This window comes from Molothrus ater, chromosome 24, assembly GCF_012460135.2.
Source record: "Molothrus ater isolate BHLD 08-10-18 breed brown headed cowbird chromosome 24, BPBGC_Mater_1.1, whole genome shotgun sequence".
Classification (NCBI taxonomy): domain Eukaryota; kingdom Metazoa; phylum Chordata; class Aves; order Passeriformes; family Icteridae; genus Molothrus; species Molothrus ater.
In genome coordinates, this window is record NC_050501.2 from 3784982 (window position 1) to 3812720 (window position 27739).

Genomic DNA, 27739 nt, shown 5'->3' on the forward strand with positions numbered 1-27739 from the left:
ATCCCTTTGCAAGGATTTCTTCTATGGCAAGCTTCTCCATGTTTTGCTCCTCTGGGATGTGGTCTGGAGATTGTTTATCCAAGCATGTGAATTGTTTTTAATTAATGACCAATCACAGTCAGCTGTGTTGGATTCTCTGAGTCAGTCATGGGTTTTTATGATTCATTCTTTTCTAACCTTCTGATGTATCCTTTATTTTTCTTTAGTATAGTTTCAGTATATATAGAATAGAATAGAATAGAATAGAATAGAATAGATAGAATAGAATAGAATAGAATAGAATAGAATAGAATAGAATAGAATAATAAATCAGCCTTCTGAGAACTTGGAGTCAAATTCTCACCTCTCACCTCATCCTGGGGAGCTCACAGCACCACAGCATTCTGGCAGAAAAGGCACTCAAGGGCTATTTCTTCTCTGCTTTCTGTGGTTTAATCCTTCTTTCCCCCACCCCAACTGTTCCCACTGCTGGGAAGTAACACATCCCATGTGTCCCTGCACCAAGAACTCCAAACAATGTGCTGTGTTTGGAGGGCTGTGAACAAAACACAGCCCATTTGTGAGGCACTTACTGGTGCTGCTATAAAAAGCACTTCCCATGAAGTGTGCCAGTGTGGCACAGCTGCTCAGGTCACCACTGGTGCTCCAGACACTCTTCCTCTGCCTGAATCAATTTTTGGTGTCATTTTTAGCATGCAGTGAATCTTATTCCTTGCAACAGTATAACAGTAGGGCACTAAATAATCGCATTAGGGGAGGTGAGAACAGATGCATCTTGTTTTTTGAAAACATTATTTCCAATTGAATCAGCCTGGTGAATTCATGCTCAGATATTCTGTGCTGTAGGGACACTTAATAATAAAAGTTCCTTTCACTTGCTTTTCCAGGGGCACAAATCTAATACACGACTGTCAAACTCCGGTCACTATTGAATTTACACTGGCTTTTTTTCTGGCTATCAAGAGCAACAGAGTGGCCCAACTTGAGCAATTTGTGGCTGTTTGGAGGAGCTGGAGTTTCCCCTCTCAGCCAACACAGCCATGCGCATCTGCACATCATTTAGAAGGCTTCAATCTGGTTTATAGCAGTCAAACCCAGACCAAAGGCAAGAACAAGGAGATGCTGCCAGACCTCCCAAGGGATGATGATGATGATGAGGGTGGCTCTGGGCTGGGCAGCACCAAGCAGGACCTGGCTCTGCTCAGCACTGGGCTGCTGCTGGCTGGGACCAATCTGGTCACTGTTGAATTTACACTAGATTTTTCCCTATTAAAAGGAACCAAGTGGCCCAACTTGAGCAATTTATGGCTGCTCAGAGGGGCTGGAGTTTCCCCTCTCAGCCAACACAGCCATGCACGTCTGCACATCATTTGGAAGGCTTCAGTTTGGTTTATAAAAGTCAAACTCTTTCAGGCCAAGGGCAAGAACCCAGGTTCAAGGCTTCAATTTGGTTTATAGAAGTCAAACTCTTTCAGCCCAAAGGTAGGAACCCAGGAGATGCTGCCAGACCTCCCAAGGGATGATGATGATGACCAGGGGTGGCTCTGGGCTGGGCAGCACCAAGCAGGACCTGGCTCTGCTCAGCACTGGGTTGCTGCTGGCTGGGACCAGCCTGAGCACTATTGAATTTACACTGGCTTTTTCCTGGCTATCAAAAGCTACCAAGTGGCCCAACTTGGGCAATTTGTGGCTGTTTGGAGGAGCTGCAGTTCTCCTCTCAGCCAACACAGCCATGCGCATCTGCACATCATTTAGAAGGCTTCAATCTGGTTTATAGAAGTAAAACTTTTTCAGGCCAAGGGCAGGAACCCAGGAGATGCTTCCAAACCCCCCAAGGGATGATGTCCTGGTTGGAGGCAGAATGACCAGGGGTGGCTCTGGGCTGGGCAGCATCAAGCAGGACCTGGCACTGCTCAGCACTGGGCTGCTGCTGGCTGGGTCCAGTCTGAGCCCCCGCAGGGCAAAGTGGTTTTTCCTTCTGTCAGAATGAAGTAAATACCACCCCACTGGCTGAAGGCACAAGTCTCAGGCTAACAGGCATAAAAAGCCTTTTTTAGCAGAGTTTCTGAAGATGAGGCATTTGAAGTCGGCGTCTCCGATGAGTCCCGTGGCAGCTGAGCACCTGTGATTACGTGCTTTCATTAGATTTTTGTGTTAATTGAAAATGCTTTTGAAAGCCATGGAGTGCTGTTGTGCTGCAGCCTCAGTGACCTCAGCCAGGGCTGAAAAAAGGAGCTCTTTCCTTTGAAGCACCCAGGGAAGAGGAGTCTGGCGCCAAGATGCTCAGAAAATTGGTTCTATTATTATTTTAGAAGCAGAACAAACAGATTTGGCACCAGCAGCAGAGAGCCTGGCCCAGGTCAGTGTTTCTTGCCTGGGCTTTTTCCATTCCCACAGGAATCCACAGGCCTCTCCCAGCTCTGCCAAATGCTGAGGGGCTCCAGGTACCCAGAGAGGAACTCACTCCAGGACAAGTTCTCACTAGAGCTGAAAGAACTTTAGAAAGGAGATTTCCTCCTCCATTTTCCCTGGCTGGAGAGCTGCAGTGAGTCACGCTTGCCGAGAGTGATTCAAGCCTGGGTTTTATCCATTCAAACACCTGCATTTCTTTCTTATTTAGCTGGATCCAACCAAAAAGAACTCAACAAAGACACGGGGTTTCATGCAGAAATCGAGTAAAAGCTATCATACAATTTTGCTCTTATGGGAGGCAAATACAGAGTAATTTGGGCTGAATTTTCCTTTAAGTTTCTTTGGAAATGAAACCTGAAATGGCAAGGAGGATGAGGGAAATTGCTCCTCTGTATCCCTGGGAGCTGAAATTGCTGAGTACTGCAGAGCTCCACCAAATCCCCTTATTCAGGACACACTCTTGCAGCATAGGTAGATGGGACAGGGCCGAGATTTGAGAATGTCACAAGCAGCACCATGAGCAGGCAGGGGCTCTTTTCTATCCACCATGTGCATAACAACCCTGGTAGGCAGAACATTTGCAAATATCCTCAATGTAAAACTCCTTTTCTTTTAAATGAATCTGCTTACCATGTATATGCCATGCAGATAGATAAGGGATAATGTGCTCAACACAAGGTAATAATTCTTCATCATGTGAGCTGCCTATATTCACAGACAACCTGCAGCTGAGCAAATTAAGTGTAGGCAGGCCCCAGAAATACCTATTTGGTCATCCAGCAGAGCAGAGAACAAGCACTGAAGAGTTCAGCCTTCTGTGTGTCATGAGATGAGAGGATCAGGGGTTGGTGACCACTCCTTCAGCACATTCCCACACTGTCCAGCAGAAAACTGACTCTGAGCCAGCACAACAAAGTTTCTCCTTCCTTCAGATGAGCCTTGTCTTGGTTTGGAAAGACAGGAGTCTGCTAAGGAAGGCAGGAGCCTCCCCTGAAATGAAGAATGTAAACCCTCCCCACCCCTCTGAATTGCTATAAATTTTAAATTAAGGGGCTCTCAGGTAAAAATATGGGAGCAGGAAATAACAGTTCTTTAATAGAGAAGAAAAATAAAAGGATAAAATAAACAATGCAGTGAACTAGAAGCAACAGTGCCAGAGTCAGAGCCCAGCCTGACACCCTGTGGGTCAGGCTGGTGGCAGCAGAACCATTGGAATTGTGGCTCAGCCCTCCTGCAGTGCCAGGGCTGGTTCTGCTGGAGCAGGGATCCTGGAGAAAGGTGCAGTCTCTGCCTCTGCAGATCCAGGGCAAGAGGCAGCTGCTGTTCCTCTGGGCAATCCAGTGCAGAAGCCGTGCTGGTGTTCCAGAATCTCCAGATTCTATCCGGGTAGGAATGCTTGGCTCCTCCCTCTGGGCTCCCATCTGCCAATGGGATGCTGTAGTTCTTATCAGCCATGCAGGGACATTCCAAAGCTGTTATCAGCAGGTGTCCCCTCCCGAAGGAGGTGTGAATGTGGTCACTCAGAGAGAGATAAGGCAAACTGCCCACTTGACAAAGATAATCTGCCATACAGATGGTAATAGAACACATCTTGCACTGCAATCTGGAACAGCCCGTGGTAGATACCCACATGCTTTCTCCAGGTCAAGGCTGGGGTGGGACCTACATCTCTGATAGGGCTGGGAAGCAAAACTCCTGTGGCCTTTGGTCACTGCTGACTGCACTGTCCTGGGGCACAGGGTCACTCAAACACACCACACTCAATGTGCATCTGCAGGGCATTTTAAGGAAGGCACTTTAAAAATGAAGATATGAAAGTGCCTGCAAATCTAAGACACCCCACACCACAAACGTGTCAGTGGAGTTTGAGAACAGGCTCGACAAATAATGGAGCATCTGTTCTGCAAAAAGCAGACAAAGGGAATAATCAGGCCTGGGCTTCTTTTTAGATCATAATTCACTGCTGGAGTGTGAGTGTCTGTGGCTGGACTCCTGATAAGCAGCAGGCAGGCAGGATGTGGTGACCAGCTGGTGCTGCTGGCAGGGCTGCCTGCACTGCAGCAGGGCTGGAGCAGGACAGGAGGGGAAGCCACAGCAATTCTGTGGGAGAGGAGGGGAGAGGCAGGCACTGAGCCCCAGAGCACAACTAGTGTCACTGTGGATGGTTCTGGACCCCACACTGCTGAACCACACAATGTCATGAGGATTTTTTGCCTTTTCTTTTATATACCTTTGATGAATTCTCAGTAACATGCCCTTAACATGCATATTTGTTATTCCTTAAATCTAAAAACTTAACATAGTCATAGTCATAATATTCTGTTAGGTCAGGAAAGCAAATATCCAGTTGGAGACTGGAAAGCCCTGTGCTATCTTTGAAAAACCAAGGTCCCCTCTAAAATACATCCTATAAACCAGGATTGGGCCCATCCAGGGAGGAATACTTTGAAACAGGAGGATGTCACACTATTCACTCAAGCCTCTAATTGGGGGATATTCATTAGATATGCTAATTTGCAAGGTCAATTAAATTACGTACGTCATCTATCGTGTGTGCATTTCAGCACGCTCCACCTTGGCAAAGCGGTGCACTGTCACACACATCTTCTATGGAAAATCCTTTCCTTAGGATTGTTCCTCCTGAGAAGCTGAGAGGCCTCAGGAACAAAATGTAGCCAATGGTTATCTGCTGCTGTGGAATGCAACAGGTGCATCTGGGATTGGTCTCATGTGGATGTTTCTAATTAATGGCCAATCACAGCCCAGCTGGCTCAGACAGAGAGTCCAAGACAGAGCCTTTGTTATCATTCTTTCCTATTCTATTCTTAGCCAGCCTCCTGATTAAATCCTTTCTTCTATTCTTTTAGTGTAGTTTTAATGTAATATATATCATAAAATAATAAATCAGCCTTCTGAAACATGGAGTCAGATCCTCGTCTCTTCCCTCAACCTAAGACCCCTGTGAACGCCATCACAGTGCACCATAAAGATCCTTATTAAATACCAAGATAAAACCCTTTATCCCTTAACTGTGCCTGGCTGTTAATTTTAGGACCGAGGGAAAGGCACCACCCACACTGCTGTACCCCACACTGGGGCTGCTGTGCCCTGCCCTGAGCCCTGCCAAGGCTCCCAGCCCCTCCACACTGAGGGCACGGCAGGAAACTAAAGAGCCAGAAAAGCAAAGAACTGCCAGAGAGAAGAAAAACGACCCAAATGTAAGTGACAAGTGTTGTTTGAATAGGAAACAGTGTCTCGCTGAACTCTGCACATAAAATGAGTGGAGAGAGTGGGAAATGTCTGAAGCAATTTGCAGGAGTTTATTGAATCCCCACAGGGAGCTCCAGATGGTTTGTGTGGCCAGTGTGGCTTTTGTTGCTCGTGCAAAAGCTGCCCTGAGTTTTCAGGAGCGTTTGTGCTGGCAGCAGGGTTTGCTTTCCTCTCGCTCTACCTGCACTGACAGGGGGATTTTCTCCCCACAGGGACCCCTCTGTCCTCCCCAGTGCCACCACCAGCCCTGGACGGGAGGGACCTGCTGTCCCTGTGCAGCACATTGCTGTTCCTCCCCCTTTTCTGTGTCATTTGGGAGTCACAGGCTCATCCTCAAACCTGCACTTCTGTTTTTTATGATGCTTAAAGATGTTTTTGTGGGCTCTATAATGAGACAATCTGTTGTCATCAGGCTGTTCCAGCGGGTTTGTAGGCAGGATAATGCTCTGGCACAGCATTTCCCTGAGGGATGAGATCCACGGGGCTGCTCCTGGCTCCTGTTACAGCTTCCTGTGACAGCACCAGGTACGAGCCTCCACCCTGTGCCCCACGAGTGTAAAGGCATCAGGTTTGAACCTACAAGATCCCCACACAGCTGTGGAAACCCAGGGCACTGGGAATATTTCCCTGTCTGCTCTGGGGTGCCCTGACCGCCAGGGCAGCACTGACTTTGACCCTCAGTCATGGAGAAAGTTTCCTGAACTCCAGAACAGACTGGAATCCACAAAAGTGTGAAATAGATTATAGAGAGTAGTGTAGGTGTGTCACCTGGTGAGAAATTGAGGTTTTGGGATTTTCAGTATGTTGTGGGTGGTAGCAAGATGGAGGGCACAGGGTGTTGTCCTGGGTTTCTTCCTCATGCTTCTTCTTCCTCCTTCTCCATGGGTTTGGGTGGCATTTTGTAATTGGGCAGAAAAGTCCCCATTGCGGGCTCTTTGGGATCAGTTATTGGGTTAAAAGGGAAATAATCCAGGTGTCAGTTCTTCATTGGATAGTTTAGTCTTAAAAGCCCTTGTACCAAGAGATTGTTGGCCATTTTGTGCCTTCTAATGAAAAGCTGCAGAACTCACAGCAGTGAGACTGTTTTAGTGATCAGAAATAATGAACACCTGAGTGTGAACATGAACTACTGCCTCAAGTGCCTTCAGTGCAGACCCAGAGAAACCCACAGCTGGGACCCCCACACACAGTCCTGTCATAAACAGTACAGCCATCCCCTGCAAACCCTCTCCAAACTCCTCTTGGAGCACCAGAGCCAGACTTTCAGCCTGTGCAGAGCAAATGACTCCCAGGACCAGGGGAGGCAGCAGCTCTGGGGCAATCTGTGACTTTGCAAACCACCTCCAAGGCAGAGAGAAGCCCTGAGTCAATTTTACATCCCAGCTATTCTTTCCTTGCAGTTTCTGATCAGCCCCCACCATCTGCTGTGTTCTCACTGTGTTCTACCTAAAGTAGGAAGAAAAGTATTTGAGGTTTGGGGTTTTTTTTTTCAGTTGTGCATTTTTAATTGGACTATAAATTCCACTTTGTTGTGTTCTAGAATGTTATTTTTATTTTCCAATAGAACTGTCTCTTCTTTGATGAGGGCAGAGATTTATTACCCAATTTCCAGCTTTATGCCTCCCTTTTGGTCTGTTGTTTTAGCTGTTTCCTGGTTATACAGACAATCCCTTTTCCCCATCTTTTTATAGTTGAATTTCCTCAAGTCCTTGTGTCTGCACTACTCATTAATACCCACTTCTTTCACTCAGTCTCTTCAGGATTCATCCTGGATCTATCCACAGGCCTACATTTCCATTTTATATCTTCTCGAGGATGTCTCTGAGCTCTCCATAATTAGACAAGACATTGTCATTGGGCAGTGTGATGTTACAGTGATTTTATGACCGTGTTTATGCTCTGTCCCCATGCCCAAACCCTGCTCAGAATTACTGAAAGGCCATTGCATGTGTTTATTTTTATGCACCCATGGAGAATGTCACATCACAACTTTCAGTCCAGCCTCTGGTCGCTGGTAGGTGAAGCCACAGCCTCTTGCCCAGAACCCTGAACCAGTAACTTCTATTTCAACTGAGTCTGTGCAATGGAAGGAAAATGGAGCCAAAGTTAATTTAAGCACAAATACCCTGTAACCTGCTAATTAAACCAACTCCCCGGTGCTCTGCCCTAAAATACCTCCTCATTAATAGGCAGGGCAGCAGGGACACAAGTAGGACACAGCTGTGCCCTGGCAGAGGGCTCTCCTGGCTTGGGCACTGCCAGCCCAGCATGGGGTGGGCATGGAGACCTTGAGTGCCTGCCCTGGGCACCTGGAGGGCTGAGCTGCCCTGGGCACTGCCCTGGGTACCTGAGAGCTGAGCTGCCCTGCACACCTGGAGACCTTGAGTGCCTGCCCTGCACACCTGGAGACCTTGAATACCCGTCCTGCTCATCTGGAGGGCTGAACTGTCCTGGGCACCTGGAGAACTGAGTTGCTCTGGGCACTGCCCTGCACACCTGAGAACTAAATTGCTCTGCAAACCTGGAGACCTTGAGTACCTGCCCTCCACACCTGGAGAGCTGAACTTCCCTGGGCAGCTGGAGACCTTGAGTACCTGCCCTGCACACCTGGAGGGTTGAACTGCTCTGGGCACTGCCCTGCACACCTGAGACTTTGATTACCTGCCCTGCACACCTGGAAGGCTGAACTGCCCTGCAGACCTGGAGACCTTGAATACCTGTCCTGCACACCTGAGAGCTGAGCTGCTCTGGGCAGCTGGAGACCCTGAATACCTGCCCTGCATAGCTGGAGAACTGAACTGCCCGGGGCACTGCCCTGCCTGGCCCTCAAGAGCCACAGCAAACCCCAACCAGGCTGTTCCAAAGGATAATTTGTAGGCAGGATAATGCTCTGGCACAGCATTTCCCTGAGGGATGAGATCCACGGGGCTGCTCCTGGCTCCTGTTACAGCTTCCTGTGACAGCACCAGGTACGAGCCTCCACCCTGTGCCCCACAAGTGTAAAGGCATCAGGTTTGAACCTACAAGATGTTGGGTGCTGGCCCTGCTGCAGCCAAAATGCAGCCCAGGGCTGCTCTGGTGTCTGGAGGTGACTCCAAGGGACAATTCAGGTTTTAATTCCAAGCCCTGCACTGCCCAAGGGGCTCAGTTTCTGACCTTTCTGCACAGGATTGCCATGTTTATCTAAGCAAAGCCTTTTTTGCTTCTAAACTAAAGAACCAACCCACATCCTTCACTATTATTTCAGTCTATTTATACAAAGTGTAGCTCTGTGCAGACTTGAAAGGTCACAGGAAAACCCAGGGAGTGAATTGGCCCCATCGGTTCTAATACTGCCTTGACATTGGGAAGATTCCTTGTATTAATCCAGGAAAAGACACAGGTATTACTATCTGATTCCACTTTAAAAAATGAAAATTTGCAGAAAGATTCAGAAGAGAGAAAAGTCTCCCCCCGTCCTTTGGAAAAGTGTTTCCAGTGCGGGTGGGTGAGCAGCAGGAGGAGGAGGAGGAGGAAAGTTCAGAAAGGCATTTGTGTTTATCCCTGTAGCTCCTCAGACAACCCCCATGTTCCTCTGTGACCTTTCACTTGCACTCGTCCTGCAGAGCCAGACCTTTGTGTGTCTTTGTTTCAGCATTTCAAAGCAGGGATTATTTGAAGAACACCCAAGGAAAAAATAAGTTTCTAATATCCACGCAATATACCCTGTAAGAATATGCTTCAAAACACACTTGAGCAAGATGAATAGCCCCTGCTTGGATGAGCTCTGGGAGGGAAAGCGAAAAATAACATTATTAACAGTAAAATCTGTGAAGGACAAAGCAACACACATGGCTGCACTGATGACCATGGCCCATGGCCCATCACTGTGACTGAGCAGAGCCACCAGCCCATGGGGACATGTCCTGGTGTCCCCAGGAGAGCCACAATATCCTCAGCAGCTGTCTTGGTTTGGAAAGACAGGTGCCTGCTAAGGAAGGCAAGAGCTTCTTTTGAAATGGAGAATGTAAGCTTTCTCCACCCCTCTGAATTGCTGTAAATTTAAATTAAGGGGCTCTCAGGTAAAAATATGGGAGCAGAAAATAACAGTTCTTTAATAGAGAAGAAAAATAAAAGGACAAAATAAACAATGCAGTGAACTAAAGCAACAGTGCCAGAGTCAGAACCCAGCCTGACACCCTGTGGGTCAGGCTGGTGGCAGCAGAACCATTGGAATTGTGGCTCAGCCCTCCTGCAGTGCCAGGGCTGGTTCTGCTGGAGCAGGGATCCTGGAGAAAGGTGCAGTCTCTGCCTCTGCAGATCCAGGGCAAGAGGCAGCTGCTGTTCCTCTGGGCAATCCAGTGCAGAAGCCGTGCTGGTGTTCCAGAATCTCCAGATTCTATCCGGGTAGGAATGCTTGGCTCCTCCCTCTGGGCTCCCATCTGCCAATGGCATGCTGTAGTTCTTATCAGCCATGCAGGGACATTCCATAGCTGTTATCAGCAGGTGTCCCCTCCCGAGGGAGGTGTGACTGTGGTCACTGAGAGAGAGAGATAAGGCAAACTGCCCACTTGACAAAGGCTAATCTGCCATACAGGTGGTAACTGAAAACATCTTGCATTGCAATCTTCCACAGCAGCCAAAGCCAAGTGTGTGACACAGGAGCTGTGGCACCCTTGGCAGCCAAAGCCACCTGTCCCCAAACCCCTGTGCTGCCAGGGTGAGCTGTGAGTGCTGCCAGCCATCCCTCCCTGAGGGAGAAGGGGATGAGGGTGGGGTTCTCTCTGACCAGCTCCAATATTCACACTGCCAGGGGATTCTATTGACCAGCTGCAGCTGCCAAAGAGATTAACTTGGGACACCCTTGTGTCTGGATTACTCTGCTGGAGGAAATGAGGAGTTGGGGTTTACCTTAAGTGAGGGGAGAAAGGAAAGAAATGTCATGAAACTCATGTCTGGAACCCATTCAGTTGTTTTAGCAGCACATTAATGAATGAAGTTCAGAGCAGCTCCTGCTGCAAAAGCAAAAGAAACCCAGTTGGAATAAACATTCTAATCCAGTCAGGGTTTCTGTCTTCATCTCCAAGGGGACTGCAGGATCATTACTGCATTAAGGCTCAGCTAAACAAAGCAGGACGAACAGAAGTTGTAGCTGTAGGATTTTTGGTTTCATCAAGCCTGACATCTCTGAGATAACACATAATTTTCATCTCCATTTGAAAGCATTAATAAAAATTTGTTAGTTCAGCATGAATGCTTTGGGAAGAACCTCCCAAATCCACAAAACTGAACAAAGAGCTCGAATGCACTGAAATGAACTCCTGTTTATTGGGGTAGAAGCATTTTATTACTGAAAATGGGAAAGGATCACACCTGGAGCTCCGGGCAGCACTGGCTGCCTCATACCTGCCAGGAGGGAGAGAATCCACACTGAGCCAGGGTCACTGCTGATCCTGAGCAGAGAATCACCTTCCTGGGCCTTAATCCTACCATCTGCAAGCTCCAAAAGTCACATCCCTCCTCCCCTTGCCTTCTAGCTGGTGTCTGTTTTTTTCTCTTTGCACTATAAAGCTGGAGGATTCTCTTTCTACTACAAAGCTGAGCAAAGCACTAAGCTGGGTTATCCCACTCATTGTCTGGTGAGACCTGACTTAGGTCAGGCCTTGCAGCATTTCCACAAACACTGCTTAGGAAGTGAAATAATTCACACCACGTTTCCTGGGAGTATTTTCCCAAGAGGGACCTGAGCAAAGCCTGGAGAAGCACAGAGCTCCAAGGAAGGCAAGGTCACCTCCATGGCTGGGGCACCCCTAGGGCAGCAGGGAGGGGGGCAAGGACAGACCCCACATCACTGCTTGGCTCAGTTTCAGATCTTTTCTGCACTCTTGCTGCATTTCAGCCCCAAGGCCGACCACAGGAGCTGGAACACCACCACTGATTCCCAGTGCTGCCTCATAAATCCTCATCATTATTGCTGCCTTTTTTGGGCTTTCCTAGAAACAGAGGCCAGACAGAATGAAGAGACTAGAAGCAGATATATTTAATGAAGGGCCTTCAGGTACATTTTGGGCAGACAAAGCCCCCTCCAGGGGCTACACCCAAGTTGGAAGATGGTCACAAGTTTTTCAGACAGATATAAGTTTGGTCCATTTACATATCAGGGGTTAATTCTTCAATTACAGCTACAGGTAATGAGGTCAGATGCCCCTAAATTTCTCCCCCCACAATTCACTTTTGTTTATACTTTTTGGGGCCTGAGGCAGAGGGTATCCCTGGATCAGGCCTAGAAGGATTGTATTGTCTGACCCCAATATGAAGACAGTAGTTAACACTCTATATGGAGTGTAGAGTTCCACACTAGTGCAGTGCAGGATTTGAAAAACATAAAAGCTAAAATCCTAAAGCATCATTAGAGCCCAAGATGCTACTGGTAGATTTTAGCTAAGGGAATCCCACAAAGCAGGGGAAGTGCACACACTCACCCTGGCAGAGCAGCCAAGGTCAACAGCAGCTGTAGGAGAGCACAGACCAGGGCTAGAGGATGCAGCCGGAATGCCCTGTGTCCCCTGTCCAGCCCCTTGCTGGGATTTTACTGGGACTCACATGTTTGCAGTCCTGGAGTCTCTGTGCTCCTGGCTGACCCCGAGATGTGTCAGAGTCTCTTTTCCCAGCCCAGCAACTGAAGAGGAGTCAGGATTTTTCTGTTCTGCTTTTCAAGGTTGGTTTTTTGTAATCTATAACATTCTCTGACCTGGTGAGGTCTGTCTGGAAGGTCGGGTTGTGGCACACTGACCACCCTTGGGGTGGTATTAGCTTTTTATACTAAGAACTACATGTACATTATTTACAGTAACTTCCCAACACCTATCACCTATGTTAGACAGTGAGCTTCTACTCTAAACCAATCCAGAAGTGCCACCATCACAGCAGAAGATGGAGGACAAGAGGAAGAAGGAGAAAGGCTGGACACACCCAGATTCCTCCATCTTACCTCCTGAACCCCCATTCTAAACCCCCTAAAATGCTACATTTTCACCCTGTGATAAATTCACTATCATTCCACTTAAACTTTCATGGCTTGTAATTCCTCATATAAGGTTGGTAATTTTTTTCCATGGGTCAAAGACAAAGGCACAGGGGTCTTAGGCTCTGTGCCAGGGTCTCTGAGCCCCCTGTCAGGGGCTTGAGCCCTCCAGGACAGCCAGAGAGATGTCCTGGGTTCTGACATGCAGCAGCTTAATTCTGAATATTGCAGAGGACAAGTGGCAGTGACCCGACACTTCATCTAATCAGATTCACGTGCTGCTGCCCAGCACAGTCCTACTTACTGCTGGGCCAGAAGATGCTAGAAGCATCTTTTCCAAATAGCTTTTAAATATATTACACGCCTCAAGAAGAAAGTGCTGCAGGAACTGGCTGGGCTCTGCAGTGGGGGGTGTCTGCTGCATCCTCCCTGCTTTTGCTTTCACATGGGCAGCTCTACTTATTAATCTTGCTTTTTGTCACTTAACTCTGAAACTGAAGATATCACTCAAGTTCTGCAGCAGTTATTTGTAAAGGAGAGGAAATTCAGGGATGCTGTCCCCAATTCATTCCATGGTCCAGGCACGGAGCAGTGACCCCCATGAGGCTGTTCCCTGCTGCTCATCCCACACACAGGAGGAAGAGGAGGAGGATTGTTTTGCCCAACTTGATGTGGTTTCCCCCCAGACAATCTGCTTTCTGTACAGCCCCTGTGAGAGGAGGACGCCAGCTCGTGTTCACTGATTTATAAATAGGGTGGGAAATAGGAACCCTTCACTCCTCAGCTTTCCTGTCAGAAATCTCTTCCTTCAATATGCTTTTAAATTAAAGTCAAATTCAGCTCAACTGCATGCTCAGCTCCTTTTGCAGCTCCCACTCACCAGTATCCCTTTTTCTCAAGCTTCTTCAAACCACTTTTCCATTGAATTCATGCTACTCCCAGTTTACAGCTCCCAGTTTACACCATTACAAAGGAGACGCACCTAAAATGTAAAAAATGGCAGAAAAAAACCTATTCCAGAAAAAGAAAAGAAGTTTCACTTCAATCAGTAGATCCATTAACCCTTCCAGAGACCTGCCTGCTCCCTGGAGCAGTTTGCTCATTGGTGCTAACGAGGCATGAGTTATTGCTCATGTTTATGATAGGTTGATGTATCCCATTAATTAGCTCTGCATGAATCAATGGAAGCCACTGAACACATAATCCTTGGTAATTCATAACTCTGGAGCAGAGGAAACAGTGTCCTCAGCACTAAATAAACAGTCATCATGATGATGAATCTCAGAATTCCACAAAACATCAGGGCTCCAGGGCTGGTGTGAGCAGTTCCAGGGTCAGGTCAGTGCTGAGCTGCCAGGGGCACAGTGACATCCTCTATCTCGAGTGACAAAGGGCTGTGTGAAGCACTGCACAGTGACTAAGACTCAGTTTTAACTGGATTTGGATCTCTTAATAAAGCTTTCCTCTTCCACCTCCTCTAGAATTGGAATGCTTTTCTAATTCCCCCCTTTTCTGATCTACCAACTAATAATTTACCCATTTTAATTTGTGATTCACTGTGTTTAGTCATAATAATGAATATTCAGCTTCATTAGCAGATACTTGGTTCAGTTCCTACTGAGACACTCAGCTCTGCCAGGGTGGCAGCTGGATCATTGGCAGCAGATCCCTCTGGCACTGTGGTCACTGAAAGTGAATCCTTTTGGCACTGGGGCCACTGGCAATGGATCCATCTGGCTGTGGGGTCACTGACACTGAATTCCTCTGGCAGTGGGGTCACTGACACTGAATCCCTGTGGCAGCAGAGTCACTGGCAGTGGATCCTTTTGGCAGTGGGATCATTGGCAGTAGATCCCTTTGGCAGTAGATCCCTTTGGCAGTAGATCCCTTTGGCAATGGATCCCTCTGGCAGTGGATCCCTCTGGCAGTGGGGTCATTGGCAGTGAATCTTTTTGGCAGGGGGGTCACTGGCAGTGCATCCCCCTGGCAGTGGGGCCACTGGCAGTGGATCCTTTTGGCAGTGGATCCCTATGACAATGGATCATTGGCAGTGGATCCTGTGACAGCAGGATCTCCCTTTGGAGCAACAGTCCCCAGTTCTGTAGGGACACAGTGCTGATGGCACTGACATGGTGCCCATGGCAGTGACATGGTGCCCATGGCACTGATACAGTGCTGATGGCACTGATGTGGTGCCCATGGCAGTGACATGGTGCCCATGGCAGTGACATGGTGCCCATGGCACTGATGCTGTACCCGTGGCACTGACACAGTGCCCATGGCACTGACACAGTGCCCATGGCAGTGACGTGGTTCTGATGGCACTGAAGCTGTTCCCATGGCAGTGACACGGTGCCCATGGCACTGACGTGGTTCTGATGGCACTGATGCTATTCCTATGGCAGTGACACTGTACCTATGGCACTGACGTGGTGATGATGGCGCTGACACGGTGCCCATGGCAGTGACACAGTGCCCACAGCACTGACGTGGCACTGATGGCACTTGGTGCCCATTACCTCTCTGGAGCAGGGTGCCCACAGCAGGTGCTGCACCCCCCCTGAGCTCAGCCCCAGGCTGTGTTTGGGTGCAGTTCCCTCCCATGGCACAATCAGAGCCCTTTTGCCAGGGGAAAAGCTCAGCCCAGACAGGACCAGGACCCTGCTCTGCTGTGAGCCCCCAGCTCTGCACGGGCACGTGCCAAGCCCTGACCCCAGGCAGAGGGGCAGGAGCAGGATAAACCCACTGCCAGGGCAGGCTGGGAGCTGGCAGGGCACCCACCACGGTGACAGGGACACCCAGCCACCCTCCGTGAGGTTTTTAAAAGCTGGTTTTGTGAAGGAGTGATGAGGGTAGGACGGTCAGGATGGACAGAGAGCAGAGATCTCTGCAGCCAGGGCTGGGAACTTGGGGTTTATTGCAAAGGGCCTGGGTGCAGGGCCCTGCTGGGAGCTGCCAGCCACAGCTCAGAGCAGGCCTGAGAGAGGTAGAGAGAGGCAAGAGCGTGGAAAGAGAATGAAACAGTAAAAGAGGATGAGAGAGTGAGGTTCCCGTTACAATACCATCAATCTTCTTCTGTGCTGAATATTCTGATTCTCACTAACCAATCTAGTCCAAGATACAAATCCTACAGCATTTCCATACAGCCTGTAAGAATCATTACATTACCACACTGGGTTAGATTTTAAACCCTAAAAACTCCTCTTTGGGCCCCTTCTGCCAAGCTGGCAGGGTCTGCTCTGAGCCTTGGGCCTGTCTGCAAGCAGAGGGGATTGTTTGATCAAAAGGGGATCACCTCAGCTGGCCACGCCATTGTTTTCCAGTTGTTCAGGAACTGAGGGATCTCAAAGCTTGCTTTCATTTCAGTCTCACTTAGAGTTTCCATATTCTCAAAATCTTTTGCCAGGCAACCATATTTATAAGGCTTTCCTGTTTCATCTTCCCCAACAGTTTTGATCATTTAGGGGATGTGGATTCCCTTTGGAGCTCTGCTGCCAGGCAGGTCCAGCACGTCCCCTCACATCCCCTGGTCTGTGTGTGGTTGTTTGTAAACCAAGAGTACAGATGACAGGAAAATAATGAAAGCATTTTTCACAGCAGATCCTTTTGTCATTCCCCCTTTTTTTTTTTTTTTTTTCTTTCATTCCCTGGAATAAAGTGCTGCTTTTAAGCCAGCAAATCTTTCAGCTGTAATTAGCCTGGGCATTCAGAATTGAAAATTAAGAAATGGTTAAAAGAAAGAGAGGGAAAATAGCCATTCATAAAATATATTGAAGATTGTAGGTTTTATAAATGCCCTCCCAAGGCAGACCTTTCCCACCATAAAAGATTTCAGTCAAGACAGATTGGGAAGGAATTTGTATAAAATTGTGAGCTTTTATTCTCACAGGTCCCAGTGTGGGCCCCTGTGCTGCCCCCATCTCCCGTGCCCAGCAAGCGCCACATCCTGGCAAAATCTTTTTTTCCCACTGCTTAACAACACTTGAACATTAAAATAGCAAGAGGAAAAGGCAAAATCAGTCTCTGAATCTCCCAATTACACCTTTGGCTGCCCCAAGCACCAGCAGCAGGGGCAGGTCAGTCCTGCAGAGCTCCACACTCCCTCTGCATCCCACACTTCCTGGAGACCTGTTGAAATCTATTACAGACCTTTGATCTCTTCCTACAAAAAGGATTTTTCTGAGGAGAGGAGATGGGATAAAGCAGGAACAATTTTCCCTGGGCATTCTGTGGGGTTTTTTTTCCCCCCCTCCCTTCTCTGCTTTCTTTTAAACAGAAGATGCCAACAGCAAAGATCCTCACAAGGTTTTGGGACTGTCAGCTCCTGAATGGAATCCATTCCATCAGTCAAATTTAGCATCTATCAGGAGCAAATACTCAGCATGTGGCAAAAAAATCTTGCAAAACGGAACTGTTAAATATTTAGGGCAGATGACAAACAATGTGTCATAATATTTGCAGAACTGCATTTGCCTTTCAATGCCTTGTCTCAGTCAAGGCCCCAGTTTTTGGAAGCATCAATGCAAGAGTGAGAAGCAAGTTGACTGTTGGTGTTTGGCTACACTGTGAATGGAAAACAGGATTTAATGCAGGTTTCTTATGTCTAATACATGCTACATACCAGGTGGGTATTAACATTTATTAGCTGCGTCTTAGCAATGAATATTGGAGAAAAATTTAATTAACATGCAATAATTGGCATTTTAATTTAGCTTGGCAGGTCTGTGTGCAGCCAGTGGGGTCTCCCAGTGCAGAGCTCAAAGATTTGCAAAATCCAGTTTACCTGGGAAAACAATTTTTGTCCCCAAAGAAGAGGGGTTTGGTTTCCAACACCCTGTATTCAGTTTACAGTGAATTTTCACAAATGAACCTGTTGGACCCAGTTTGCACTGGGATAAATGGGAAGAGCAGCCACCTGCTTGGCAGAAGCTCTGCTCCCCAAACTGGGCAGTGTGTGCAGGGGGACACGGGGCCAGCCCTCAGCTCTCCAGCACATAGCAAAGAGAAATCCAGAGTATTTTATCACCCTGCAGGCTTTGTTAGAAGCCTGGCACGAGGTGGGGTTTGTGATTCAGTGTGGCCTCACTCCCTGCTCTGCACCTCACCCCAATGGACACCCCAGACCCCTCCACAGGGCAATAAAACCCCACAGAAAATACTCCCAGCCATGCCACCTCAACCCTGGATTGCACATCTACAATAATTTGAAGCTTTCACCCCCTTTTTTCCCCCCCATATATTGCAGTGTAACACATGCTGTCAGCTCAAAGCACTGCCATAAAGGTGACATTTGAGTGTGCCTGATTTATCCAGCCTCAGTGATTGCCAGGACACCTCTGCTGAGTTCAGGCTGTTCCTGTGAGGTTTTGAAAGTTAAGAAATGGGAGGAAAGGGTTGGGCATGGGGGGACTGGTGGCACAGTCCAGTCCAGTCCAGCTGCCCCTCCTTGGCAGGGAGGTGGCAGAGAGTGGAGGCTGGAATTAACACCATGGTTGAGTTCTAGGGAGCTCACACACAAATCTGAGCAGGTAAATAATGCCAGGGAGCCCAGATACCTGGTGAGGTGTCCCACAGTGGGAACAAAACAAGCACAAGTAGCCAAAGCTGCCAGAGAAATAATTTTACAGAGAAATAAACCACTCAGAGCCTGTGGGAGCCTTTCCCAGCCAGGAGGGCAATGGTGGGACGTGGTGTCTCTGGGACATCAGCCCCTAGGGGAGTTCTGAGGCTGCAACCCCACAGCCACTTTGGGAGATTTGCATTTCTTGTGAGCTGAATATTGTGTAAATTAAAAGATTCGTGGCATTTTCCTTGCCTTTATCTTGCTGGGAATCTGTTCCTCTGAGATTATGATGCCGCTTTTTTTTTTTTTTTTTCAATTAATTGAGCCGCTTTAAAAAAAAAAAAAAAAAAAAAGCAAGCAAGCCCATTTCATTTTAATCATGTGTTATGCAAATCAGAAATTTAAATATCATTAAGAAATCTGTTGCTAACTTAATTTATTTCTGCTGTAGCAGCACGGAAAGCTTTTGATCTGAGATTAGCGCTTTGATCCGCTCCCTTGGCCGGGGTTACGCTGCAGCGAGCGCGAACGCTCGGATGTCAAACGTGCAACACCAGAACAGCTTGTTCAGAGCAAGGCAGAGGAAACGCTGCCAATTAGGCCAAATGAGGAGGGCTTGCAAGGAGAATTTGTTTCCAGGAGCCACAGTGTGGTGTTTGTGAGGGGACCCTCGGAAACAGCACCCACCACCCACAGGGTGGGGTTGGGGAGGATGAGGGAGGAGATGAACCTGGCTCTGTGTTCTTGGAAGGCTGATTTATTATATCATGAGTGATATGATATGATATGATATTACATTATATCATATTGTATAATATCACATCATATTGTATAATATCATATCATATTGTATTATGTAATACATATGATATGATATGATATGATATGATATGATATAATATAATATAATATAATATAATATAATATAATATAATATAATATAATATAATATAATATAATATAATATAATATAATATTATTATATGTTATTATATGTTATTATTATATGTTATTATATTATATGTTATTATTATACATTATTATTATATGTTACTAATCTTACATCAAAAGCCTTCCATGCTGCTACAGCATAAAGTTAGCAACAGATTTCTTAATGATTACATTACATTATATAATATCATATTGTATTATATAATACCATATCATATTATATTACATTATATTGTATTCTATTACATTCTAATATATTATATTACATCACATCATCATATCATATCATATCATATCATATCATATCATATCTCATAAGAAATTATATACTAAAACTATACTAAAGAAATAGAAAGGATGTATCTGAAGGCTAGAAAAGAATGAAGAATAAAAACTCGTGGCTCCTCAGAGAGTCACAGCTTGCTTTGATTGGTCAGTCATTAAGTAAAAACAATTTATATGGAACCAATCAAAGATGCACCTGTTGGTAAATGACTGCTAGACCACATTCTAAAGTAGCAAACACAGGAGAAGAGGATCAGATAATTATTATTTATATTTTTCTCTGAGGCTTCTCTACTTCCCAGGGAAAGAAATCCTGGTGAAGGGATATTTTCAGAAAATATCAGGGTGACACCACAGCCTGTTCTGTTCTGTGCTGGCCATGCCCCAGTGTCACTAGAGGACATGAAACAACACGATGTGCACACACTTCTGTTCTCAAGGTGAAAAAAGGGAAGTTTATTTTCTGACTCCAACATTTATAGGTTCCCAAAAGTGGCAGTGGATTGGAGGGTGGCAGTGCCACCTCTCCAATGACACTGGACAAACCAACAGTCTATGAAATTTCTCCTCCTCCATAAAAGAATGCAAAACAATAAGTTATTCACATAAAGTGTGTGAGAAAGTTCCTTACAAGAATGCAAACATCAGAAGGCTTAGAAAATCGTAAAAAATGAGGGTGACACCCCGGCCCGTGGGGACGAGCAGTGCCACATCCAGCTGAGGATGCAACAGGTCATCCCCAGGAGCAGTGACAAACCTTTCCAGACCTTCCCTATCTACTGTTCATTAAAAACACAACCTGCCATGTTCCATTAATTCCTCATTTAGTGAGAGTAAAGTGCTGATACATACATTTTAGCTCCAGTGGTTTTAATCAGTTAATTTAACCAGAAGCATTAATAATGTATTGCTTTGCCACTTGACTGCTCATCTGTTAAGCAGCTTATACATAGAAGAATGTCACCCCCTGTGACATGAAGTGCCTAATTCAGAGCAAATGAAATAGGATTTTGCATATTCAATACAGAAATGAGAAAAGAAGGAGACACCGTCTCCTGGGAATGGCTCAGCCTGCTGTGATGGGATTTCTGTCCTGGCAGGTGGGAAATCCCTCCTCGTGGGACACACTCACACTTTGAGGATCTGATTTTCTGGTTGAATTCATTTCCTTGGCATTACTCAGCAAGTACCTGGCTCTGCCTCCTGCTGCACCGTGTGGTGGAATCAGAGGCACTGGGAATGCATCTCTGTCCATCAGCTCCTCCAGCAGCCACCCTGGGGTCCCAGGGACACCCCCAGAATGACCAGACTGGGGGGCTGGGGCAGGGAGGTGACAGCAGGACTGCTCCCACTCAGGCTTGGCTGCAGGATGCGGGGTCACAGCAGCTGAAATAGAAATGTTCCTGGTCACATTTGGGGACAGCAAGCTCCTGGGCACTGGGGGAGTGTCCTGCCCACCCCACTGTGCCTGTCTCTCCTCTGAGCTCACGGGGGACTCAAGCTCCATGTCCTGCCTCTTCCCAAGGATATCCAGCAGCAAATCCAGCCAGGTGTGCTGGGGAGCTCAGGAACACCCAGACCCAAGGCCAGGGGGGCTGTGCTGAGTCCCCGCTTGGCTCCATTTCTCTGTAGGGCATCGTAGGGCAAAGCTCCTGGGTGGGCAGGTTCATCATGGGCTCCATCAGCCCCGTGAAACTCAGCAAAAGCAGGTGGAAATGCCTTGGACCTGAGAGCCAGGGAAGCTGCCAGGGTGGGAGCAGCTCAGGGACAGGCTGGTGCCTTTTTAATTCACACAAAAGAGACGCGGAGCGAAGGCAGCAGCGTGTGAGCGATGCAGACACACCGGCTCTGAGGTTAATCCCTCCCCACATTCCAGGCAGCTCCTGCTCCTGGGTTTTTAGCAATCAGCATCCAGAGCGAGGAGCTCCCGTGGGCAGGGCCAGCTCAGCCCCGGGCCGGGGCTCTCTTGCGTGATGTGCGTTGATGAAGCCTGAAATTGCTTTGGATCCGTGGCTGTGCTGCATCACATTAAGCAGTGCCACGCTGAAGTGACAGGGCCAGTGCATGATCAGCAGCAGTTGAAGGGGACAGGGACTCAGATCCTGCCGCTCTGTCAAAACCCAGAACCCACTGACAGGCCACGGGAATTATTTTCAGCTCCTTCCCAGAAGGTTTGTCTCAATCAGTTCACAAGTTGTGCTCGCTGCCTTGGCGTGGAGCAGCTCCGTGGTCCTGCTGCAGGGCACATCCCAGGACGCTGCCTCTGACACACAGGGCTGGATGGGAGCCCGTGCAGGGCTGGGGCAGGGATCCACTGCACCTCTCTGGCAGCAAGGGCTGCCCAGGAGTAATGAGGGTTCTGGAAGGGTGGGAGCCCCCAGAGCTCCTGGCACTGCTTCCCTCACTCATCAGTTTATAGGGTGGGGTTGTTTCTGTCTGGGGACCAGCTGGCATCAACACCAGACCTGGGGGCTCTGCTCTGTGCTGGGCTGAGCATAGGACCAGCTCCTTGGGGCACACTCCTGGAGCATTTCACTGCAGGAGCTCCTCGGGGGAAGGTGCAAGGAGAGATTTCTTGTGAATTAATCTGTCGTTGCTTTCGGTAGGAGCATCGAGGGGTAGGATGGTCGCAATAGACGGAGAGCAGAGATCTCTGTAGCCAGGGCTGGGAACTTGGGGTTTATTGCAAAGGGGCCCTGCTGGGAGCTGCCAGCCACAGCTCAGAGCAGGCCCCAGAGAAGAGAGGGGGAGAGAGAATGAGAGGGTGAGAGGGTAAGAGCATAAGGGAGTAAAAAAAGTAAGAGAGCAAGGTTCCTGTTACAGTACCATCAATCTTCTTCTGTGCTGAATATTCTGATTCTCACTAACCAATCTAGTCCAAGATACAAATCCTACAGCATTTCCATACAGCCTGTAAGAATCATTCCATTACCACACTGGGTTACATTTTAAACCCTACAAACTCCTCTTTGGGCCCCTTCTGCCAAGCTGGCAGGGTCTGCTCTGAGCCTTGGGCCTGTCTGCAAGCAGAGGGGATTGTTTGATCAAAAGGGGATCACCTTCAGCTGGCCATGCCATTGTTTTCCAGTTGTTCAGGAACTGAGGGATCTCAGAGCTTGCTTTCATTTCAGTCTCACTTATAGTTTCCATATTGTCAAAATCTTTTGCCAGGCAATCATATTTATAAGGCTTTCCTGTTTCATCTTCCCCAACAGCTTTCCCTTTCTGTTTTGCTGATGTTTATTGCCCTCTAGATTTCCCTGCTCTCTCTGCATCCTTATTATTGCACCTGAGACTACCACAGTCCCCCAGCCTGGGCAGGCTCTGGGAGCTGAAGCTCCATTCCCAGGCACAACCTCGTGCTCCAGGGAACTTCCTTTCACTTCCCAGCAGTGTTATCTCATTTTCTATATAATGCTGCTGTATAAACAGCAGCTCTCAGGGACGTGGGCCATGACAGTGAGACTCTCCCCACTGGATTTCTCAGCCAAGCAGCAGTGTCAGGTTCCCCAAGCCTTCCCAAGGAGGCAGCTCTGTGAGGAAGACTCTCCATAGATTCTCCACTCTCTGCCTCAGGGAAATTTAGTACACACTTAATTCTGTGTACCTGTCCTCATTGGCCCATTTGCTAACACTGTCCCCAAAATTGAGTGATTTGTCCTCAGAAGAGGGCAAATCCCATACCTCAGAAGGCAACAGCAAAAACATTTTATAACCTCAGAGAAAAAAAAACCACAAAAAACACAGCTCTGGGCATGGAAGGGCTGTGAGAGGGAAGGGGAGCTCCTGTGTCCCTGAGGAGCTCTGCCAGCTCCATCCTGGGTAAGAGCTGTCTCAAACCAGGTATTTCTTCCTGGATGTCACATGGAAAGAGGCTGTCAGAGCTGTCTAAATGTGTGAACAACACTGTCAGCGGGGGAGAGAAAAGTGTTATCAGAAATAGTTGTTCTTCAAAGCTAAATAACTCCGTGATTTATAAGGAGTAGAAGATAAGAGATCACACCGCACGCTGAGGGCTGCTGGAATTTTCTTTCTGAGAATGAAAGCTGTTTGTTTTGGTAAAAAAGCAAAAGAGGGGAGAAATAAAAACCTAAAATACTTTGACTTCCTTGACTTAGCTCTTGACAAAGATTAAAATAACTGCACTGGCACTGAGCCCATGCAGCCATGTCCTGGGATCGCCGGGGCAGTGAAGGAGGGTTCCCAGCACATTGTCCAGGTCTCTTTCTGGCTCATTCCTGGAACCATTCCCAAGGTTTTCCAGCACCATCCCTGGGGACAGAAGAATGCAGGGCAGTTTTGCTGGATGCAGACACAGCTGGGCCTGTTCTGATTGCCATCAATGGGATTTTAGGTGTTCTGTGGGATCCAGGTTTTATCCTGGAGAGGCTCAGGTTCTGCTGCTCTGAGGGAGAGCCTCTGTGGTTTTCAGCCAAACTTCTCCTTGTGCCAGGCCAGGCTCCTTCTGCCTGCCCAGCCCCACTGCTGCTCCTCTGGTCTAGACCCAAAGGGAGTTTCTGGCACTTGCTCTGGGATCTCATTTCAGATTTTGAAAGCTCCTCACCTTAGCAGTGATGTCGAGGTCATCAAATAAAATAACCTAAAACAGTCAGACACGAAGCTGATTGTAATTAGTGTGTTTTCCCATACGCTGGCTGACATACTCCAGGGAGCAATTAGTCTGCTTTAAGAGTAAAAGACAACTGAATAATTATTTAACCTGCCTGGGATTGATTTTAAAATCCAAGAAGTCAGATATAATAATGGATTACTTCATCAAAAAATATGTAAAATAAGTGATAAGGGTCGAAAGCTTTCATCAACAGCTTGTGTGAGGCATCTCCTACAAGGCTGACTCCCAGTCCCAGATCCCACTGCATCCAAGGCCCCCCAAACATGGCATAAAAAGGTTTCCAGAGAAAAATATCTATGCAAACAAAGTCAACCTGAATTGATAAACTTCAGTTTGTGTGGTGCTGCAGTGGGGAGACCTCGGGCTCTATTGACTGGTCAAGGAGCAGCACACACAAATCAGGCAGCAAATCCTCTCACAAACCTCAGGAGGGTGTCACAAAGCATGACAGACCTTGTCACAGCCATCTTTTATCTCTCTGCCAAGCCATGGGAGGGGAAGAAGAAGGAATGAGGAGCTGAGACCTGCACAGACAGGAAAGAGTGGGAAAGGCCACGAGCACCACAGAGCATCCAGTGATCTCCAAGACTGGGATCGAGCTTCCAAAATAGATTTAGAGAGGGACAGCAACACTAAAGGAGCTCCAGTTCAACTCTCTTGGGTGGGATTTGTTGATATGAGGTGTGTAAAAGTGGAGACTTTTGTTGTGAGCTTTTCACACCCATTGACTCTCATCTCTGAGAGTGAAGCCAGGTGAGGTTTCTGCCCAAGGTCTCTGTGGGATCAGCTTGAGCTGCCCACAGCTGTCCAGCCCTCAGCAGCAGATTGCCCAGCCCTGCTCCTTCATCTCTCCTGCTGAGGCTTTCAGGGGTGCCCTGGGGTGCCCCAGCCTGGCCATCAGCCAGCTGATGTCACACCCCTCGTGCTCTCAACGCCACGAGCTGAGCGTCCCCATTTTGCTCAAATGGAAGAACTGCAACAATTATTTTCATAATTAGCTGGCTTTGCAAATTAATGCCAGTTATGCTGTGTAATCATGATGAAGATTATGCATTAATCAGCTGTTTCAAGCCAGTTATTAGGCTCTTTAAATAATGATGGGAGTGAACATCTCTGAAGGAGCGGCGCGCAGCCAAGAGGGACGTGAGGATCCAGAGGGGTGTGCCAGGCACAGATCTGACATCAGGGGCTCCCAGTCTCCCCAGTTTCTGAGCAAACACCAGGCTGGGGCATGCTATGGCTGCCCTCAGCACTTCAGGGAGATTCCCAATGTGCCAGAGTACTCCCAGTATTCCCAGTATTCCCAGAGTACTCCCAGTATTCCCAGAATACTCTCAGCACCATCAGGGGCTCCCAGTCTCACCAGTTTCTGAGCAAACGTCAGGCTGGGGCATTGCTGTGGCTGCCCTCAGCAGGTGTGGGAGATTCCCAATGTCCCAGAGTACTCCCAGTATTCCCAGAGTGTGGTTTTTGTGAGGTTTCTAGGATGAGGGAAAAGATGAATTTGACTCTATGTTCTCAGAAGGTTGATTTATTATTTTATGATATATATTATATTAAAAGAATGCTATACTAAATGTATACTAAATAATAGAGAAAAGGATACATCAGAAGGTTTAACAAGAATGAATAATAAAAACCTGTGACTCTTTCTAGAGTCCTGACATAGCTAGACGGTGATTGGTCATTAAGTAAAAACAATTCACGTGTTTAGATAAGCAATCTCCAAATCACATTCCAAAGCAACAAAACAGGGAGAAGCTGAGGCTTCTCGGCTTCCCACGAGAAAAATCTTGGCGAAGGGATTTTTCAGAAAACATCGCAGTGTCACCAAAGCATTCCCAGAGTACTCCCAGCACCATCAGGTGCTCCCAGTCTCCCCAGTTTCTGAGCAAACACCAGGCTGGGCATGCCATGGCTGCCCTCAGCACCTCAGGGAGATTCCCAATGTCCCAGAGTACTCCTGGTGTGCTCCCAGCAGTGGGAAATGCACAGAAACACATCCCTGCTGCCTGTCAGCTCTCTCATTGCCTGGCCCTGAGCTCAAGGTGCTGGGTGGCTGCACAGAAAATTCTTTCCTGCCAAAAAGCCCATTATATCCAGCTGGATGTCTGGAACAGGAATTTCTTTAGGATCAAACACCAATAATCCACATTCCCAGCCCTTCTGTATTATCTCATAATAGGACATGCTCCAAAGCAACTTTGAAAGTGCTGGGCTGGGAGAAAGGCTAATGCCAGCTAGTGGTTAATCAATGTAACATTTATCAGTTATCACTTCAGGACAATGCTAGAAAAAAAAAACCAAAAACTGGCTAAACAGTCTGGACAGTGAAGCTTTGAACAGAGAGACGGGGTGAATCTCACACTCACTTCAGTTTTGTTTATTGTGTCTGATTTAATATTGTAGATGACCTTTCTTCTGCCCTAAGAAACTTAAGTTGAGCTGCCAGCATATGCAAACTTTGATGTGGATGAATAATTTTCTTTGCACCAGTCAAAACCCAAATGTTTTGGCACAATCCAGTGAGAATGAGGCACGTGGACAATTCTGCTACACTCCTTCCTACGCTGCTCAGCACTCTGGATTGAAAACCTGCCCGTGAGTGACTGGCTGAAAATCACGTGAGACTGAAATGACACTCCAGAATGAGCATTCAGCCTCTTTTTTCTTTATTCTTCTGCCTATTACCAAAATTAGCACTGAGTTCAGTGTTTTTTTGGTTTTTTTTTCTAGCAGAGACATGCAGGAAACAGCTCAAACTTATTTTATGTCTATGAATGTAAATTAATTCCCACACTCGCTTCACAACTGGGGACAGGATGCACAAAGGCTGCAGGGGAAGAGGAGGAAAGGGACTTGTCACGATCAAGGGGAGCAGAAAGTCCTTTGCAAATCCTTCTGCTTCCTTGCTGAGAACATCTCCAACCATCACTCCTGTGCTTCACCCAGTCCACGGCTCTGGTCACGTTTCCATGAGGACACCCAGAGCATGGCCATCAGCCAAGGTGTCAGCTTGGCTCTGGCCAAACTGGAACTCCTGGCTAGCACCAAACTGCCACAAAACTATAGAAAATGTGCTCAGGCTGCTGGAGGAGGATTCATGGCATTGCCTGAAAGCCAGCAGGGCTTAGCAGACATCTGTTGTCTACAAGAAAACATTTGAGGACTATCTTAAATTGAAGAGGAAGGTTTTTCCTTCTGCTAATGAACCCTGAGACCATCTGTTACCAATTGTACTTGCTTCTTTCGCTCATCCATTTATTATTTTGGTTTAGTTTTGAATAAAATACGAGCAAGGTTTGTGTCTTCCTGTGGTTCTGTGAGGGGCTCAGGGTGGCTCCTGCATCTCAGAGACAAGGACACATCATTACATAACCCATGCCTGCACCAAGTCACTCCAATTAGAGTGGCTGTCAGTGGGAACTGAGGACAAGACTCACAGACACAGAGCCAAGAAACCCAGCCACGTTGTGACATGAGCTTGTTGCCCTTGGGGAGGTGTAATGGCATTAACAACTTCTGAACACAGGAAAGCTGCATCTGAGATGTGCATTACTGAGCAGAGGAGCTGTAGGGTAGGCAAATCCAGAAGTCTCTGCTGGTCTGAATTAAAAACTCG

At 47.5% G+C, this 27739-nt stretch overlaps 1 protein-coding gene across 2 annotated transcripts in view; it reads left to right on the top strand.

Moving 5' to 3' along the window:
* The window catches only part of GRIK3 (glutamate ionotropic receptor kainate type subunit 3), a 131122-nt gene that overhangs the window by 45213 nt on the left and 58170 nt on the right, over nucleotides 1–27739 (top strand). The window lies entirely within an intron of this gene.